Source organism: Scyliorhinus torazame, chromosome 3 (genome assembly GCF_047496885.1).
Source record: "Scyliorhinus torazame isolate Kashiwa2021f chromosome 3, sScyTor2.1, whole genome shotgun sequence".
In the NCBI taxonomy this organism is placed as follows: Eukaryota; Metazoa; Chordata; class Chondrichthyes; order Carcharhiniformes; family Scyliorhinidae; genus Scyliorhinus; species Scyliorhinus torazame.
In genome coordinates this window covers 43,968,049-43,983,273 of record NC_092709.1, presented here as the reverse complement: position 1 = coordinate 43,983,273, position 15,225 = coordinate 43,968,049, and the positions used below count along the sequence as shown (strand labels likewise).

Sequence of the window (15,225 nt, the reverse complement as noted above, 5' to 3'; positions counted from 1 at the left end):
GGACAGGAGAGATTAAATGACAAAGATATCATGGAACAAAAGGCAATCAGAGTGGTAATGGTTGTAGTAAAGAAGGGAAGCATTGTAAATGTTAGTAGCAGAATAAAGGACGGCTATGTGCGAATGCTGGTCAAACAGGTTGAGTGTCAACCTGCAAATCCTTTGAAATGTTGGTGGTAAGAGCAGGAGAGACTCCTGGTCAGCCACACGTAATGTGGAGTGGTGCCCCTCAAGCTATATGCCCCTGGCGACAGACTAGCAACCTGTTCTGGGAACTACTAGCTATGGAAACAGATGAAAGTCCGCCTTCTAGGCCAACTAGGTGCGGGGGACTGAGTGAATGCAAAACATAAAAGCAAGATACAGGCTGGCATTTGGTCAAAAAATGAAACAAAATGGAGGACTGAGTTCATGGTCTGAAGTTGTTGAGTCCAGAAGGCTGTAAAGTACTGACTTGGAAGATGAGGGGCTGGTCCTCGTGGCTGAGTTGAGTTTCAGTGGAACATTGTAGCAGGCTGAGGACAGAAATGTGAGCATGAGCATGGTGGTGGATGAAAATGGCAGGCAACTAGACGGTTGGGGTTATGCTTGCGGATTGAGTGGAGGTGTTCTGCAACGCAGTCACCCTTAACTGTTTCAGTTATGTTTCCCCAGTGTAGAAGAGGCTGCATTGTGAACAGTGAATATATTACTAAATTGAAAGAAATCCAGGTAAATCGCTGATTAATCTGGGAGGAGTGTTTGGGGCCTTTGACACTGAGGAGGGAGGAGGTAAAGGGGCAAGTGTTGCACCTCCAGCGATTGCATGGGAAGAGGATGAGGTGTTTGGGGTGATAGAGATGAGAGGGTGTCGCAGAGGGAATGGTCCTTTTTGGAATATTTCTGTGGGAGGGGAAGCTGTGTTTGGTGGTGACATCGTACTGGAGGTGGTGCAAATGACAGCTATGGTCTTCTGAATATAGCGGGTGGTGGAGTGGAAAGTGAAGACCAGGGGATCCTCATTGTGGTTCTGGGAGGGAGGGGGAAGAGGTGAGGGCAGAAGTGTGGGAAATGGGTCGAACACCATTGAGGGCCATGTGTCAACCACATTGCTGGATAATCCTCATTTGAGGAAAAAGGAAGAAATGTCTGAAGCGCCATTGTGCAAAGTAGCATCATCCAAACATATGTGCTGGAGAAACTGGGAGAATGGAATGGAATCCTTTGGAAGCAGGTTATGAGGAAGTATAGTCTTTTTTTATTAATTCCAGGGATGTGGGCTTTGCTGGCTTGGCAAGCATTCATTGCCCTTGAGAATGTGGCGGTGATCTGCCTCCTTGAATCGCTGTAGTCCATGTGATGTAGGTACACCCACAGAGCTGTTAGAGAGGGAGCTCCAGGATTTTGACCCAGTGACGATGAAGGAACGGTGATATATTTCCAAGTCAGGATGGTAAGTGACTGGAGGAGAACTTCCTGGTGGTTCCCTTCTGGATGGTAGTTTGGAATCACGTGGGGTGCTTTGTCCGCAATGGTATCAAGCGTCCAAAGTATTCTTGGAACTGCACTCATCCAGGCAAGGGGAGAGTGTTTGATCACAGTCCTGACTTGTGCCTTTTAGACTCTAGCGAGTTGGGAGGTGAGTCACTCACCATGAGATTCCTAGCCTCTGACCTGCTCTTGTAGCCACAATATTTGTATGACTGGTCCAGTTAAGCTGTTGGTCAGTGTAACACCCCAGATGTTGATACTGAGGTATTCAACAATGGTAATACCATTGAATGTCAAGGCATAGATGTGAGAGACAGTGGGCTTGTAATGAATATTAGAAAATAGATTATCACCAGAAATGGAGACAGAAATCAAGGGAAGGGAAGTGACGTGGGTTATGTGAAGGTGAGAGAAGGGTGGAAATTGGAAGCAAAATTGATTAATATTTCCAGTTTCAGGTGAGGGGGTGGGGATGGCCATGAGCAAACATTTTATTTGGACAACGCGAAGACAAGTTAAAGGAGAAATTGTTCAGTGAGAGAACAAGCTCAGCTAAGCGGCGGAGGGTGGCGGGGACGGTTTGGGCCTCTGTTCAAGGAAGAAATGAGTCCTCGGATATTCCGAGTGGGGCAGCCGAGTGGGGCATGGAGGTGCAGAGGGAGGGATTGTATGTTCGAGTGCCGAGGAGCCCGTCATTTCATGCCAGGAAACTGGAAATTGCTGAAATGACGTAGGACATCAGCAGAATCACAATTGCAGGAGGGAAGAGACTGAACACGAGGAGAACAAATAGAGCCAAGATGGGAAGAAATAAGTTGAGTTGGGCCGGGACAGGGTGAAAGGATGAGTCGACGGGGACAGTACTGTTTGTGGATTTCGGTAAGGAGGTGGAAGTGGGCTGTTGGGGTCTGTGATGTGGAAAGCTGTGGAAGATGAAGTCAGTTACACTCCTAGAAACGACGGCTTGATGCTCAGTGTTGGGGTCACAGTCCAGGGGGAGGTAGAAAGATGTATCTGAGAGTGGACGCTCAGCTTCTCCAAGAAAAAGCTTGGTATGCCAGACAGATGCAGCAGCACCCTTGTCAGCAGGTTGATAATGCCAGGGTTGGACCTGAAAGAATGGAGTGCAGCAAGTTTAGAGGGAGACTGATTAGAGTGGCTGAGAAGGGCATAGAAATTTAAGGTGGCCAATGTCACACCAATAGTTCTCAATGAAAAGATCAAGAATGACTACGAGGCCAAAGAGGAAGGAAGGTGGAGGATGAATACTGGCAGCGGGTGAAAGGATCTGCTGGTCTGGGGGAGGTCCCCCTGCCTAAAGTAAGCACTGAGGCCTGGTAACAAAAAAAAGAAAAAAGAACTCGCGTGGCAAGACATGAACATGGCAACTCAATAAGATACAAAACTTTGTACAGTGGATTCTTCCCGTACATGTCAGTTTCCGGATCCTACCATGTGTTCTCTTGCTCAAATGCCCCCCAGAAACCCCTCCCCCCTTCAACCGATGTCTCCTCCCCCCCCCCCCCCGGTTGCTGTTGCTGCTGTCCGATCTTCCTCTAACGCTCCGCGAGATGGTCTACGGACGGTTGCCACCGCCTGTAGAACCCCTGTGCAGACCCTCTCAAGGCAAACTTGATAAACCCAGCCATATCATTTATTCAGGCCTCCACGCTGGGGGGCTTCGCCTCCTTCCACATTAGCAAGATCCTTCGTCGGGCTACTAGGGACGCAAAGGCCAGAATGCCAGCCTCTTTCGCCTCCTGCACTCCCGGCTCGTCCACTACTCCAAATATTGCTAGCCCCCAGCTTGGCTTGACCCGGACTTTCATCACCTTAGATACTATTCCCGCAACTCCCCTCCAGAACCCCTCCAGTGCCGGGCATGACCAAAACATATGGACATGGTTCGCCGAGCTCCCTGAGCACCTTCCACATCTGTCCTCTACCCCAAAGAACCTACTCAACCTCGCCCCCGTCAAGTGAGCTCTGTGAACCACCTTAAATTGCATCAGGCTGAGCCTGGCACACAAGGAGGAGGAATTAACCCTACCTAGGGCATCAGCCCACAGACCTTCCTCGATCTCCTCCCCCAGCTCCTCCTCCCTTTTACCCTTCAACTCTTCTACTAGCTCTTCCCCCTCTTCTTTCATCTCCTGGTATATCGCCGACACCTTGCCCTCCCCAACCCATACGCTCGAAATCACCCTGTCTTGAATCCCCTGTGCCGGGAGTAGCGTAAATTCCCTCACCTGCTGCCTCACAAACGCCCTCACTTGCATGTACCTGAAGGCGTTTCCCGAGTGTAGCCCAAACTTCTCCTCCAGCGCCCCTAAGCTCGCAAACGTCTCGTCAATGAACAGGTCCCCCATTCGTCTAATCCTTACCCGATGCCAGCTCTGAAATCCCCCGTCCATCCTTCCTGGGACAAACCGATGGTTGTCTCTAATCGGGGATACACCGAGGCTCCCGTCGCACCCCTGTGCCGTCTCCACTGCCCCCAGATCCTTAGCGTTGCCGCCGCCACCGGGCTCGTGGTATACCTTGTCGGCACGAGCGGCAGCGGTGCCGTCACCAGCGCCCCCAGGCTTGGTCCTTTGCAGGACGCCATCTCCGACCTCTTCCATGCCGCCCCCTCTCCCTCCATCACCCACTTACGGATCATTGCCACGTTGGCTGTCCAATAGTAACCAGCCAAATTCGGCAACGCCAACCCTCCTCTATCTCTGCTACGCTCCAAGAACCCCCTCCTTACCCTTGGGGTCTTGCTCGCCCACACAAATCCCATAATGCTCCTGCTTACCCTCTTAAAAAAGGCCTTAGTGATCACAATTGGGAGGCATTGGAATACAAAAAGAAATCTCGGGAGGGCCACCATTTTAACCGACTGTACCCTACCCGCCAGCGAGAGTGGCAACATGTTCCACCTTTTAAAATCCTCCTCCATCTGTTCCACCAACCGCGACAAATAAGTTTGTGCAGTGCCCCCCAGCTCCTAGCTACCTGAATCCCCAAGTATCGAAAGCTCCTTTCCGCCCCCCTCAACGGTAGGTCGTCTATCCCTCTTCCCTGGTCCCCCGGATGGATTACAAAGAGCTCACTCTTTCCCACATTGAGCTTATAGCCCGAAAAGTCTCCAAACTCCCGTAGGATCTGCATTACCTCAACCATCCCCTCCACTGGATCCGTCACATACAGAAACAGGTCGTCTGCGTACAGCGACACTCTATGTTCTTCTCCCCCTTGAACCACCCCCTTCCATTTCCCCGACTCCCTTAACGTCATGGCCAAAGGTTCAATTGCTAATGCGAACAGCAGAGGGGATGGGGCAACCCTGCCTCGTCCCTCGATAAAGCCGGAAATACTCCGACCTCCGCCGATTCGTGACCACAATAGCCACCGGGGCTTTATACAGGAGCTTAACCCAAACCTCCTCAACACTTTCCAGAGATACTCCCACTCTACCCTATCAAAGGCCTTCTCCGCGTCCATGGCTGTCACGATCTCCGCTTCTCCCTCCAACGATGGCATCATTATCACATTTAGGAGCCTTCGCACATTAGTATTTAACTGCCTACCCTTTACGAATCCCATCTGGTCCTCATGAATCACCCCCGGGACACAGTCCTCAATCCTCATGGCCAACATTTTTGCCAGCAACTTAGCGTCTACATTAAGGAGCGAGATCGGTCTATACGACCCACATTGCAGTGGGTCCTTATCCCGCTTCAAGATCAAAGAGATCGTCGCCTCCGATGTTGTCGGGGGCAGGGTCCCCCCTCCCTTGATTCATTGAAGGTCCTTACCAGCCACGGGGCTAACAGGTCTACATATTTCCTGTAGAACTCCACCGGGAACCCATCCGGCCCCGGGGCCTTCCCTGCCTGCATGCTCCCCAGTCCTTTAACCAGCTCCTCCACCCCAATTGGCGCCCCCAAACCAGCCACCTCCTGCTCCTCCACCCTCGGGAACCTCAACTGATCCAAGAATCGCCGCATCCCCTCTTTTCCCCCTGGGGGCTGGGAATTATACAGTTCCTCATAAAAGGCCTTAAAAGCCTCATTCACTTTCCCTGCCCCCCACACCGTAATTCCCCTGCCATCTTGGACTCCACCTATTTCCCTCGCTGCCATCCTCTTACGGAGCTGGTGTGCCAGCATCCGGCTCGCCTTCTCCCCATATTCGTATATCGCCCCCTGTGCCTTCCTCCACTGTGCCTCTGCCTTCCCTGTGGTCAACAGGTCGAACTCCGTCTGGAGACTTCGTCTCTCCCTGAGTAGTCCCTCATCCGAAGCCTCTGCATAGCTCCTGTCCACCCTTAAAATCTCCCCCACTAACCTCTCCCTTTCCCTGCCCTCTCTCTTCACCCTGTGAGCCCTGATGGAGATAAACTCTCCCCTGACCACCGCCTTCAGCGCCTCCCATACTACTCCCACCTGCGCCGCCGCCCCCCCCCCCCCCCCCCCCCCCCCCCCCCCCCCCCCGTTGTCGTTAGCCTCCAGATACCTTTCAATACACTCCCGCACACTTTCTCATCTGCCAGCAGTCCCACATCCAACCTCCACAACGGACGTTGGTCCCTCTCCTCCCCCAGCTCCAGCTCCACCCAGTGCGGGGCATGGTCTGAAATGGCTATGGCCGAATACTCCGTTCCCTCCACTTTCGGGATCAATGCCCTTCCCAGAACAAAAAAATCTATCCGGGAGTAGGCCTTATGAACGTGGGAGAAAAAAGAAAGTTCTCTGGCCAAAGGCCTGGCAAATCACCACTGATCTACTCCTCCTCTTCCCCCCCCCCCCCCCCCCCCCCCCCCCCCATCTGATCCATAAACCCCCTAAGCACCTTGGCTGCAGCCGGCCTCTTTCCCCGTCCTAGATCTGGAACGATCTAATGCTGGGTCCAGCACCGTGTTAAAATCCCCACCCATTATCAAACTCCCTACCTCCAGGTCCGGAATACGCCCCAACATCCGTTTCATGAATCCAGCATCGTCCCAGTTTGGGGCATATACATTCACCAGTACCACCTCCGTCCCCTGCAACCTACCACTCACCATCACGTATCGACCTCCCTTGTGGAACAAATGGCCTTTTGTTCGGGTTCTGAGCCTGCGGGATTTGAAGTTGGTACAGATTGGTAGCTAGGAGCGCCTATCTCATAGCGAGCGTTGAATTAAAACTTACGAGTTCGATCTTCACTGCTCCGGTCACGGTCAATGTTGGTTCGTTGTTGCTGGATGATCCGGGCAGGAAGAGGAGCTGCTGAAGAGTGAAGAGCTGAAGAAGAGAACGATTTGAACTTGGGGCTCAATTCTTTTAGTCCCCAGGGGCTTCCCGCCTTTCGGGGCGAACCCTGTACCTGGTCCCAAGTGATTGGACTTTGTCCCAATCACTTGGTTCGATTTTCTCCAATGCTGGAGCGGTTCCCTGATCGATGGGCGGTCTTGAGGTGCTCGTTCACCTCCTTTTGTGTAGGCTCCTGCTGGCGCCGAAGAGTCTGGTTTTGCTTTGTGTGTCTAAATGTTGCTTATTGTTCCCGGGGATTGCTCATTAGTATGCAGATGGCTGTTGTTTTGTTATGCTGATGGTTGCTGGTATCGATAGTGTCTGGCCTTTCCAGAGGTAAGTACACAGCCAACCTGCAGCTGCTCGTTTTTGTCATGTTAGCTGACTTTCCCATCAGCCTTTGCCGTTCGCCATTTTGCATCGGGAGTTGGCCATTTTTAGTGGCTACATTGTATTAAGCAAAAGCACTGCCATGTATTGCAGCCAGTTAGAATATTACTTCAGAAAGTACTGAAAATACTCAGCAGGTCTGGCAGCATCTGTGGAGAGAGAAACCGAGTTAACCGTCAGACTCCAATGTGACTCTTCAGACTTGGAAACCAGAAACTAAGGCAGGAGCTCAGAAATGACAGAATGGTTCGGACAAAATATGTGGAGGGACAGAACCACGGTAGAAGAAATTTAATGTAGATAAATGTAAATACTGTGCAGGTATAGGTGAACAATGTTGTGTTATTCACCCTGGGGTAACACGGACTGCAACACAATGCAGTTAAATGATCAAGCATACACCAAACGTAGGTGTTGGTTCAATAAGTTTTATTGAACTTCAGTAACGAAGCACACAGCTCCCTGTGGGTTGACTCTCTACTACTCTAAGTAAACTAACATTAACTATCTAGCCCAGGCTAGCTCTGATCCACGTGTAGAAGGTGTTGAATGATTTGTACACCCTGACTGTCACTACAGTTGTCACCAGTGGAAAGAGGCAGAGTGCTGATGTGTGTTTTATAGTTGGAAGCCCCCCTCTGGTGTTCTGTCTGGTGATTGATGTGCATGGGTGCATATTATGACACCCCCCCCCCCACCCGCCTTTAAAAAAAAAAAAATTGTCGGCTGCTTCGAGCATATACGACATATTTACAGAAGTAACTGTATACAGCAATTGGTGAGTGAATGGATCTGTACATGTAAGGTGTCTAGCTTGCAGAAACATAACAGTATATATACAAAGGAAGTATTTATAAGTCTAGTCGTTGGGGCTGTCGTCGGATTCTTGTGGACCGCCTGTGGTGGAGGCGGGGATGATGGTGTCTTGACAGGTTGGCATGCAGCCAGATTGGTGGCCTCCATGGAGCGAGGTGTCCGGATAAGGCAGAATGACATCTGGGAACGTGAGATCCGGTGGTGGGCAGACAAGTTTGCGTAGTGCGGTTCTATTGCGCCTGACAATAGATCCATCAGCCATGTGAACCACAAACGGCCTGGGAGCAGCCTGCGAACAACAACAGCTGGAGCTGACCAGCCTCCACCAGGCAACTTGACGCGAACAGCGTCCTTTGGAGAGAGCACGGGCAGATCAGCAGCATGAGCAGCGTATGTCAGCTTTTGCCGGGTTCTGATCTGCTGCATCTTTTGCAGCACTGTAAGGTGATCCAGGTCAGGTACATGAATGGCCGGACCAGTCGTCCGCAGGTTAGAATTCATAAGGAGCTGTGCCGGAGACCTACTGTTGGACAGAGGGGTTGCCCTGTACGCCAGAAGAGCAAGATTAAAGTCCGATGCTGAGTCCACAGCCTTACAGAGCATCTGCTTCACGATATGGGCCCCTTTTTCGACCTTCCCATTAGATTGCCGGTAATGCGGGCTCGAGGTGATGAGCTGGAAGTGGTATTGCTTTGCGAAGTTGGACCATTCTTGGCTATAGAAACAGAGACCGTTGTCGCTCATAATCGTGAGCGGGATTCCATTCCTGGCAAATGCCTCCTTGCAGGCCTTTATGACAGTCCTGGATGTTGGGTCAGACAGTTTCACTACGTCGGGGTAACTGGAGAAGTAATCAATTATCAGGACATAGTCACGCCTGTTAGCTTGAAAAAGGTCAACTCCGACCATAGACCACGGAGAGGTCATGATCTCGTGCTGCTGGAACGTTTCTTTGGGCTGAGCAGGCTGGAAGCGCTGGCAGGTCGTGCAATTGAGGACCATGTTTGATATATCCTCATTGATGCCGGGCCAATAGACAGCCTGCCAGGCCCTGCGCCTGCACTTCTCAATACCGAGGTGTCCCTTGTGTATCTGCGTGAGCACCAAGCTCTGGAGGCTGCGCGGGATGACGATGCGATCCAATTTCAGGAGGATCCCCTCGACAACAGTTGGGTCATTCTTTACCTTTATACTATTGGGGGCATTGCCCTTTCTGCCAACCATTCGTGGGGTGCTGTATGACCCGCTGCAGAAGAGGGTCCTTGGCGGTCTCTTCTCGAATGATGACGAGTCGTTCGTCGGATGTCGGGAGGGTGCTGGCACACAGTTGCACCTGTGCCTCAATGTTGTGTATGAAGTCTACCTGCTCACATGACTAGGTGATGGCACGCGGCAGGGCATCCGCGATGATTAGCTCCTTTACAGGTGTATAAACCAGTTGAAAATCATACCTGCGGAGTCGAAGGAGAATGCGCTGGAGCCTGGGTGTCATGTAATTTAAGTCCTTGTGTATAATGTGCACCAGGGGTCTGTGGTCTATCTCTACTGTAAAGGTCGGGAGACCAGAGACATAATTGTGGAATTTCACGATGCCAGTGAGAAGGCCCAGGCATTCTTTCTCTATTTGAGCATATCGTTGCTCAGTGGGGGTCATGGCCCTTGACGCGTAGGCCACTGGGGCCCAGAACGAGGTGTCGTCCTTCTGGAGGAGCACCACCCCAATGCCATCCTGGCTGGCGTCTGTGGGGATTTTAGTCTCCCTCGCTGGGTCAAAAAAAGCGAGAACATGAGCGATGGTTAGCTTCGCTTTCAACTCGAGCCACTCTGCTTGATGTTCGGGTAGCCACTGGAAAGTGGTGGACTTCTTCACCAGTTGCCTGAGGGCCGTGGTGTGTGACGCGAGGTTGGGAATGAACCCCCCCCCCCCCCCCAAAATCTACCATCCCCAGGAAGCGGAGGACTGCCTTCTTGTCCTCTGAGGTCTTCATTGTGTTGATGGCCTTGACTTTGTCTCAGTCTGGTTGCTCGCCCTCCTGGGAGATCTGATCACCCAGAAACTTAATTGACGACATGCCAAAGGAGCATTTGGTTTTATTTAATTTCAGGCTGTTGGCATGTATGCGCCTGAAGACTTGTTGCAGACGAGAAATATGTTCCTCCGGGGTCGTGGACCATATGATGACGTTGTCAACATAAACCCGCACGCACCGTCAATGCCCACTAGCATTTGCTCCATTATTCGATGAAAGAGTTTGGAGGCCGAAACGATACCAAACTGCATGCGGTTGTAGCAATATCTTCCAAAGGGTGTATTAAACGTGCAGAACTTCCTGCTGGACTCGTCCAGTTGTGCCACGCGATTCATACAGCTTTGTAAAGAATTTGGCATGTGCCACCTCACTTGTCAGCTCCTCACGCTTCGGGATCGGGTAGTGTTCCCTCGTAATGTTGCGGTTCAGATCCTTGGGATCGATACAAATGTGCAGTTCCCCAGAGGGCTTCTTGACACAGACCATCGAGCTGACCCAGTCAGTTGGTTCCGTCACCTTGGATATTATTCCCTGATCTTGGAGCTCCTGCAGCTGCGCCTTCAGACAGTCTTTTACGGGCGCCGACACCCGGCATGGCGCATGGATGACAGGCGTGGCCTCATGCCTGAGCAGAATTATATAGCGGTAGGGCAGCGTGCCCATCACACTGAACACATCCGGGTATTGCAATAGTGGCTCCTCAATGTCGGCCTGAAGAGTGCTGTTGGCAGAGGACATGGCATGTATACGCTGGACGAGATGGAGTAGCTTGCATGCATGGGTACCAAGCAGAGAAGCCTTGCCAGGCTTGACGATCTCAAACCGCAAAGTGGCCTTGATGGCCTTGTTGGATACATGCAGGTGACAGGACCCTAACGCAGTGATGGCATTTCCATTGTAGTCGAGCAACTGGCAGGCCGGCGGAAGAATTGTTGGCTGCCTTTGGATACGAGCAAGATCTGCTTGGGATAGTAGATTGGCCGAAGCACCAGTGTCCAGCTTGAACCGGATGCTACAATAGTTGACTTGTACTGTGGCACGCCACCCGTCCGCATAATCCACATTGAGGATGGATGTGTGTGTTGCTGAATGCGAGGAGGCCTTGTCATGCATGGTGATGATGCCCACTCGATATGGGGACTCCGGGCAGTCGTCCTCTGGATCCGTGATGGGATAAAGTTCCAAATCCAGCAGCCCTTGCTGCAAACTTCGAACGCGTCTGCGCTGGAACTGGGATCGTTGGCCCCCTATCGGAGGTGCAGACCTGCACAAAGCCGCATAATGGCCAAGCTTCTTGCAGTTGAGACATCGCCTGCCTCGTGCAGGGCATTGCCGCTTTAAATGGGCGGTGCCGCAGTTGGAGCACGTCATCACGTCGATGTCGTGACGCTCGGTGCGTCGTCGCACCTGCACAGTGTGGTCTGCCGCCGCTCGCCTCCTGCGCAGTGTAGTCGTCGACCGCTTCGTTCTCCCGACCGTGGTGCGCATGCGTGGGACCCCTTCATCAATGCTCAGGCGCCGCATTCGGGCGATGGCCTGCACACTCTCGGCCTCGTGGGAGGCAAGTTGGTCCTGCTCTGCCGACTTAAGGCGGGAATAGCGACCTTTCACCTGTTTGTGGACTTTGCATGTCTCGATGGCCACTGGCAGGGTCATATTTTTAATTTTTAGGAGCTGCTCCCGCAGGGTGACGGAGTGGACGCCCAACACGATCTGATCCCTGATGAGGGAATCAGCGGTGTCACCGTAGTTGCAGGATTGCGCTAGAATGCGAAAATGAGTGAGAAAAGACTGGAAAGGCTCATCCTTACCCTGAAGGCGCTGCTGGAAGACATAACGCTCGAAGCTTTCGTTCATCTCGACCTCACAGTGACTGCCGAATTTGGCTAAGACGTCTGGAACTTGGTCTTGTCCTCACCATCGGCAAAAGTGAGCGAATTGAAGATTTGGATGGCCTGGTCCCCCGCAGTCGACAGTAGCAGCGCATTTTTCGGGCATCGGACGCACTTTCGAGGCCCGAAGCCTCAAGGTATAGACTGAATTTCTGCTTGAAGGCCCGCCAGTTGGCGCCAAGGTTCCCGGAGATCCGGAGCTGTGGAAGTGCCTGGGTCTTTCCCATGCCGCTGGAAGGCAGTTGCTGGTTGTCAATAAATTTTCGAAGGTAAATTACTTAGATGCAGTAGCCAGTCCTGGTATCATGCCGTGTTATTCACCCTGGGGTAACACTGACTGCAACACAATGCAGTTAAATGATCAAGCATACACCAAATGTAGGCGTTGGTTCAATAAGATTTATTGAACTTCAGTAACTAAGCACACAGCTGCCTGTGGGTTGACTCTCTACTACTCTAAGTAAACTAACATTAACGATCTAGACCAGGCTAGCTCTGATCCACGTGTAGAAGGTGTTGAATGATTTGTACACCCTGACTGTCACTACAGTTGTCACTAGTGGAAAGAGGTAGAGTGCTGATGTGTGTTTTATAGTTGGAAGCCTCCCTCTGGTGTTCTGTTCTGTATGTTGATTGGCTCACCTGGGTGTCTGTCACTGCCTTCTTTTACCTCATGATGTGCATGTGTGCATATTATGACAAACAATAGGTGACACACTCAATAAATGGTGTTGAATAAGCTCAGGATAATATTCAAAGAGACTCTGATGTATTAATAGACTTGACATGTGCAATCAATGCAGAGCAGCACTCAACAAGCTAATAAAACGTTGGACTACATAACCAAACCATAAATTAGAGGGATCTTGTTCAAACTGTACAATGCTGCTGGTCAGACCACACCTTGAGCACTGTTTTCAGTTCTGGTTACTAAGGCACAAGGGAGACATTCAGGCAGTAGAGACTTTGCAAATAGTAGCCACAGGGCTGATCCCTCGTGTTAAAAGTCTGTGTTATAAAGAAAGACATATAATTGAATATGTAAATAAATGGCAGTCAACTGGTGTGTTTGTGGCTCTCTGTCTCTCTCTCTCTGTCTGTGTCTGTCTCTCTCTGTCTGTCTCTCGCTCTTTGTCTCGCTCGCTCTTTGTCTCGCTCGCTCTTTGTCTCGCTCGCTCTTTGTCTCGCTCGCTCTTTGTCTCGCTCTCTCTGTCTCGCTCTCTCTCTGTCTCGCTCTCTCTCTGTCTCGCGCTCTCTCTGTCTCGCGCTCTCTCTGTCTCGCGCGCTCTCTCTGTCTCGCGCGCTCTCTCTGTCTCGCGCGCTCTCTCTGTCTCGCGCGCTCTCTCTGTCTCGCGCGCTCTCTCTGTCTCGCGCGCTCTCTCTGTCTCGCGCGCTCTCTCTGTCTCGCGCGCTCTCTCTGTCTCGCGCGCTCTCTCTGTCTCGCGCGCTCTCTCTGTCTCGCGCGCTCTCTCTGTCTCGCGCGCTCTCTCTGTCTCGCGCGCTCTCTCTGTCTCGCGCGCTCTCTCTGTCTCGCGCGCTCTCTCTGTCTCGCGCGCTCTCTCTGTCTCGCGCGCTCTCTCTGTCTCGCGCGCTCTCTCTGTCTCGCGCGCTCTCTCTGTCTCGCGCGCTCTCTCTGTCTCGCGCGCTCTCTCTGTCTCGCGCGCTCTCTCTGTCTCGCGCGCTCTCTCTGTCTCGCGCGCTCTCTCTGTCTCGCGCGCTCTCTCTGTCTCGCGCGCTCTCTCTGTCTCGCGCGCTCTCTCTGTCTCGCGCGCTCTCTCTGTCTCGCGCGCTCTCTCTGTCTCGCGCGCTCTCTCTGTCTCGCGCGCTCTCTCTGTCTCGCGCGCTCTCTCTGTCTCGCGCGCTCTCTCTGTCTCGCGCGCTCTCTCTGTCTCGCGCGCTCTCTCTGTCTCGCGCGCTCTCTCTGTCTCGCGCGCTCTCTCTGTCTCGCGCGCTCTCTCTGTCTCGCGCGCTCTCTCTGTCTCGCGCGCTCTCTCTGTCTCGCGCGCTCTCTCTGTCTCGCGCGTTCTCTCTGTCTCGCGCGCTCTCTCTGTCTCGCGCGCTCTCTCTGTCTCGCGCGCTCTCTCTGTCTCGCGCGCTCTCTCTGTCTCGCGCGCTCTCTCTGTCTCGCGCGCTCTCTCTGTCTCGCGCGCTCTCTCTGTCTCGCGCGCTCTCTCTGTCTCGCGCGCTCTCTCTGTCTCGCGCGCTCTCTCTGTCTCGCGCGCTCTCTCTGTCTCGCGCGCTCTCTCTGTCTCGCGCGCTCTCTCTGTCTCGCGCGCTCTCTCTGTCTCGCGCGCTCTCTCTGTCTCGCGCGCTCTCTGTCTCGCGCGCTCTCTCTGTCTCGCGCGCTCTCTCTGTCTCGCGCGCTCTCTCTGTCTCGCGCGCTCTCTCTGTCTCGCGCGCTCTCTCTGTCTCGCGCGCTCTCTCTGTCTCGCGCGCTCTCTCTGTCTCGCGCGCTCTCTCTGTCTCGCGCGCTCTCTCTGTCTCGCGCGCTCTCTCTGTGCCTCGCGCGCTCTCTCTGTGCCTCGCGCTCTCTCTCTGTGCCTCGCGCTCTCTCTCTCTCTGCCGCGCTCTCTCTCTCTCTGCCGCGCTCTCTCTCTCTCTGCCGCGCTCTCTCTCTCTCTGCCGCGCTCTCTCTCTCTCTGCCGCGCTCTCTCTCTCTCTGCCGCGCTCTCTCTCTCTCTGCCGCGCTCTCTCTCTCTCTGCCGCGCTCTCTCTCTCTCTGCCGCGCTCTCTCTCTCTCTGCCGCGCTCTCTCTCTCTCTGCCGCGCTCTCTCTCTCTCTCTGCCGCGCTCTCTCTCTCTCTGCCGCGCTCTCTCTCTCTCTGCCGCGCTCTCTCTCTCTCTGCCGCGCTCTCTCTCTCTCTGCCGCGCTCTCTCTCTCTCTGCCGCGCTCTCTCTCTCTCTGCCGCGCTCTCTCTCTCTCTGCCGCGCTCTCTCTCTCTCTGCCGCGCTCTCTCTCTCTCTGCCGCGCTCTCTCTCTCTCTGCCGCGCTCTCTCTCTCTCTGCCGCGCTCTCTCTCTCTCTGCCGCGCTCTCTCTCTCTCTGCCGCGCTCTCTCTCTCTCTGCCGCGCTCTCTCTCTCTCTGCCGCGCTCTCTCTCTCTCTGCCGCGCTCTCTCTCTCTCTGCCGCGCTCTCTCTCTCTCTGCCGCGGCTCTCTCTCTCTCTGCCCGCGCTCTCTCTCTCTCTGCCGCGCTCTCTCTCTCTCTGCCGCGCTCTCTCTCTCTCTGCCGCGCTCTCTCTCTCTCTGCCGCGCTCTCTCTCTCTCTGCCGCGCTCTCTCTCTCTCTGCCGCGCTCTCTCTCTCTCTGCCGCGCTCTCTCTCTCTCTGCCGCGCTCTCTCTCTCTCT

General features: G+C 53.4%; 1 protein-coding gene across 5 annotated transcripts in view; it reads left to right on the top strand.

The window, feature by feature from the left end:
• The window catches only part of elf2a (E74-like factor 2a (ets domain transcription factor)), a 147,797-nt gene that overhangs the window by 67,578 nt on the left and 64,994 nt on the right, over positions 1–15,225 (top strand). The gene's annotated exons all lie outside the window — the stretch shown is intronic.